Source organism: Ailuropoda melanoleuca, chromosome 2, assembly GCF_002007445.2.
Source record: "Ailuropoda melanoleuca isolate Jingjing chromosome 2, ASM200744v2, whole genome shotgun sequence".
NCBI lineage: Eukaryota > Metazoa > Chordata > Mammalia > Carnivora > Ursidae > Ailuropoda > Ailuropoda melanoleuca.
This window is the reverse complement of record NC_048219.1, coordinates 16186790-16191934: the sequence shown is the minus strand read 5'-3', so window position 1 is coordinate 16191934 and position 5145 is coordinate 16186790. Positions and strand designations below refer to the sequence as shown.

General features: G+C 50.4%; 1 protein-coding gene across 1 annotated transcript in view; it reads left to right on the top strand.

The window, feature by feature from the left end:
* The first annotated feature begins 1092 nt into the window (after window positions 1–1092).
* The window catches only part of RHBDL2 (rhomboid like 2), a 49974-nt gene continuing 45921 nt past the window's right edge, over window positions 1093–5145 (top strand). Inside the window, exon 1 of the mRNA XM_011235081.3 lies at window positions 1093–1304. The gene's annotated coding sequence lies outside the window, so the exon portion shown is untranslated. The remainder of the gene's footprint in view (window positions 1305–5145) is intronic.

Sequence of the window (5145 nt, the reverse complement as noted above, 5' to 3'; positions counted from 1 at the left end):
CATGACCTGAGCTGAAGGCAAATTCCTAACTGACTGAGCCACCCAGGTGCCCTCAAATAAATAAATAAAATCTTAAAAAAAAAAAAAAACTGATTTGATGGTCCCAAAGGGACATGATCTTGGTGAATTCACCAAGTTCAGGGGCAGGCTCTGAATTTTGCAAGCTGGACACATGAGCTTAATATCTCAGAACCAAGGGGCACCTGGCTGGCTCAGTCAGTAGAACATATGACCCTTGATGTCAAGGTTGTGCGTTTGAACCCCACATCAGGTACAGAGATTATGTAAAAATAAAGTCTTAAAAAAAAAAAAAGAAATCTCATGGGAGCCTGGGTGGCTCGGTTGGTTAAGCATCTGCCTTTGCTCAGGTCATGATTCCGGGTTCTGGGATAGAGTCCCGAGTTGGGCTTTCTGCTCAGCAGGGAGTCTGCTTCTCCCTCTGCCCCTCCCTCTTCCCCCTGCTCAGACTCGAGAGCTCTCTCTCTCTCTCTCAAATAAATAAATAAAATCTAAAAAAAAATATCTCAGAACTGAGATTTTGTAGGTACTGATTCACATTAACGAGGTTCACAAGCAGCTGATGTACACATCCTAAATGAGAATTTATTAATTTACAAAAAATACTTAAGGGCATCTCAGCACTCCACAGGGCCTAGTGCAATGGGAATTAGTCTCAAAATGCATTGAATGAATAATCAGAAACTGGCAAACCTATTTCACCAGGGGCCAAGGTAGAACCAGTCTGGTCGACAGAATCCAGGGGGCTTGTGACTAAATCTCTGCCGAGGGTCACCAGGTCACCCCCCTCTGGTGTCCAGCGCCAGATCCGGCTTCCCACCACAGCACCACCAAAGGCAGAGTGACAGGGACCACACCCTGCCGAGGTCTTTCCCCAGGGGGCTGAGCGGGGAAGGAAGAAGACTCAGACCTAGCAGGAAGGTAAGACTTGGAGGAGGAATGGAGTTCGGTGCCAGGGCCACGGAGAAAGATCAGACTGTCACCGGCTCCCTGGCTCAGAGCCAGGCTGTCGGAGGGGAGGACTCATTCATTCAGGGCCAGCCCAGGCGTGAGACTGCAGAGCTGCCTGGCCCGGCCCAGGCCGGGTGTCAAGGCGGGGAGGGGATTTCATCAGGCTCCCTCCCCCTGGGCCGGGCGGCTGGGAACCTGTTGGGACGATTTTAGTTTGGGGAGGGACCGAGGAGCTGCTGGCAGGGAGGGAACTTCAGGGCAGCAGAGGCAGCCCCTCGGCCCCGGCAGTCTGGAACGCGGTGGGCAGCCTGTTCTGGCTGGGACCACGTCCCGAGGTAAGCGGCCGGAGCGCGGACCGGCGGAGGTAGGCCCTCCTGGGGGAGAAGGGGGCGGGGCAGGAAGCGCCCCGGGGTAGAAAAGCCGGAGTCCCAGGGCAGGAGCGGGAAGGAGTCGGCCTTGGGACACCCTTGGCAACCTCCCTTCCGGACTAGCCTTCAGGATGGCCGCTTGGGATCCTGCAACTTTCATTTTAAAAGCATGTTGAGAGGCGTCTGGCTGGCTCAGTCCAAGGAGCATGGGACTCCTGAGTTCAAGCCCCAGGGTGGGTGTAGAGATTACATAAATAAATAAGTAAATAAATAAATAAATAAATGTAAAAAAAAAAAAAGTAGCATGTTGAGTCACGAGTGGAGGGGGGGAAGGTGTCTCTGGCTTCTCCCCCAGGACATGGTGGGGGGACCAGGTAATGCCATTCTCCTTACCAGCCCTGGTCAGTCACTGGCCTTCTCTCCCTTCATCCCGTTTTCCACAATAACCAAAGCCCCTCCGCACCTTTGTCCCCCAACTCTTTCCCCCCCTCCAGCTGAGCCAGTTCCTAGCCCTCCTGGGTCGGCTGACCTCTCCCCTGCCCCGCACTGGAGACCACCGCCAGGGAAGACGTTCTCCCGGCTTCTGCCTGCTAGGCGCCTTCCCCAGGGTTGTTTCCTCCTTCCTGGTGCTGGTATCTGAGGGATTTCACTCATTCATTTGTTATTATTCACTTGTTTATTCATCACTGTTTGAGCATAAACCTGTATTCTGGGGGAGGGGACGCACCATCTCTGCTCTTCCAGGGAATAGGAAAACTGACCTTTATTTCACACACATTTAATAATTGTAAGCTGGTGGGCCGTGTGGCATAGCGTAAGATTATTTTGGAGTTGTCCAGACACTTGGATTCCTGTCCCATCTCTTCTGTTCACTTCCTGAGCCCCGGTTTCCTGGTCTGTGAAGTGGTATTGTTATGAAGATGACATGGGACAATGTGCGTTGGGCACCAAGCCGCCCCGGCCCCCCGCCCCCTCCCACGCGCAGTGGCACACAGTGGGGCCTCAGTAAACACCAGTGCTCTTCCCTTCTAATTTGGCGTCTCCCCCCCGCCCCCGCATCCTGCCACGCCCCTCCTACCGCCCCCTTCCCCTCTCTATAGGCTTGTAAAGATCTAAAAGAAAACCCCTGGTCTTGAAAGCCCTGAGACAAACGTGCAAACCCAGAACGGGTAGTGAAGGGAGAGGTGGAGAAGGGAGAGGGAGGCTCAGAAGGGCTGGGGTGGATTGGATGCGGAAGGGGCCTCCTGTGGGTCTGAGGTAAGAACACAGGACCAGGGCTGGGACCCCATTGGAGGGAGATGAAGTTACCAGAGGGTTCTCTTGCGCTGTTTCTGAATTTGCACTCACACTGAGCAAGTGATGGGAAGTACCAGTTCCTAAAACTAGCTCTGCCTGGCCTTAGGCTAAGGGCTTGTAAATGCGTTTTCTCATTGAATCATAACCCTGTTATGATATTATTATCCCCATTTTACAGATGAGGAAATGGAGGTACAAACAGGTTAAGGTTAAGGGATTGCCTACGGTCACATGGCTAGTAAGCAATGGATCCAGGGTTCAAGTCTAGGTCAGACTCTAGACTCCACGCTCTTTGTTCAACTCCTGGCTATCTTTCCAGTTTCTGTGTATCAGAAAGAATAAAAGGACATCCTCATTCTCCCAACTTTCTCCCAACTTCCTAGATACCAGCTTCTCACTTTCTGTCCATCTCCTGCTCTGGGTGGCTTCATCCGCATGGGAGCAGCACACTCCTTTCCGATGCATTAATTCCTTCACTCATTCATCATTCATTCAGTCAAGTGCCCTGTTGGTCCCAGGAGGGCAGGGACCACGTCTGTGTCTTCACAGCACCTTGTATGTCCCTAATACAGGAATGTTCAATGAATCCTGTGGGAGTAAATGGGTCCGACAAACATTTTTTGATGTATTCTGTGGGCTCCCTCATAGGGGTTCATAGAGGAATGAAACAGAAGTGCTATCCTCAAGACCCGCACGGCCTCGTGGAGGAGACGGTGATAATACAAAGAAGACATGGTACCCTACACAGGAGCAGAGGCTGCAGAGGGGACTGTGAGGGGCATTTAATTCCACCATGTCTGCCTTGTTCTCTACTGTATCCAGGGCCTAGCCAATGGCAGGCTCATGGTAGTGCTTATAAGGCTTTGCAGAGCAGGTGTTTAGGACAGAGTCTTGAAGGGGGTATTAGAAGTTCACAAGGAGAGGGGCGACTGGGTGGCTCGGTCAGGTTAAGTGTCCAACTCTTGGTTTCTGCTCAGGTCATAACCTGAGGATTGTGGAATTGAGCCCGGTGTTGGGCTCCATGCTCAGCATGGAGTCTGCTGGAGATTCTCTCTCTCCCCCTTTCCCCCTCCCCCACCCCATGTCTCTCTCTCTCTCCCTCAAATAAATAAATAAAATCTTAAAAAAAAAATTTCACCGGGAGAACATATTGGGGAAGGAAGATATTCTAGCAGAGAGAGATGCCCATGAAAAGGCCTAGTGGAGGGCGGGAGCTGGAATTGCTAGGGGCTCAGTATGGCTGACGTGTAGAGTGTCTATGGAAGAAGGAAGGATAAATGGGCAGGGTTCAGGCCATGAGCCTGTTAAGGAAACTAGATTTTACACCAAGGGTATCGGGTAACCACTGAAGGGATTTAGCAAAAGGAGGACACCATCTGACTTGTATATCAGAAGTATGGCTGATGCATGGGGGTCGGGGAAATGGCACCAAGATCTCTAGGCCTGACAGGGTTCCTTTCTGAGGAAATGAGCCTTCCTCCTTAGGACCTGGGTTAGGACTTCCTTTTTAGGACTTCATAATGGTTCATGAAGTGCCTCCGAACTTGCCTTGTGTCCTGATCTACTGTGCTTTGTCCTCAGCTGTATGCTGGTTACTGCTAATTTATTCTAATAGAAGCACCTGAGTGGCACCTGGGTGGCGAAGTCATTAAGTGTCTGCCTTTGGCTCAGGGTGTGATCCTGGGGTCCTGGGATCAAGCCCCACTGTCAGGCTTCTCCGCTGGGAGCCTGCTTCTTCCTTTCCCACTCCCCCTGCTGTGTTCCCTCTGTCGCTGGCTGTCTCTCTTTGTCAAATAAATAAATAAAATCTTTAAAAAAAAAAAAAAGAAGAAGCACCTGAAATTTACAAATGATTTACATTTGAATAACCTGGAGCAAATTCTGGGGTGTGCTGCTCGCTGATTCGCTGATTCGGGCTTTGTTATGTGAAGGAGAGAGATGGAGATGGGGGGGGGCACCAGGAATTATGTTGGGCTCCGAATGTACCCTAGGAGTTTGTGTTGAATATGGAACTGGGGGTTTATGGATGTGGATAGCTTTCAGAGAATCCGTTTCCAGACCCTCAGATTCAACAGGTGTTCTTTCCTGAAAGCAATCTGCTTGACTGGATTTTTTTTCTTTTTTCTTTTAGATTTTGTTTTATTATTATTATTTTTGTTTTATTATTACTATTTTTAAGTAGGCTCCACAGCCAGCATGGAGCCCAATGTGGGACTTGAACCCATGACTCTGAGATCAAGACCTGAGCTGAAATCAAGAGGCGGACACTTTACCAGTTGAGCCACCCAGGCGCCCCTGACTGGATTCTTTTAAATTCTCCTTATGAACTCTTCCCCGTCTCTTTCTTCCTTTTTCTTCCTTTTTCTTTCTTTCTTTCTTTCTTTCTTTCTTTCTTTCTTTCTTTCTTTCTTTCTTTCCCTCCTTCCTTCCTCCCTTTCCTTCCATCCTTCCCTCCCTCCCTCCCTTCCTCCCTCCCTCCCTTTCTTCCTCCCTCCCTTCCTTCCTCCCTCTC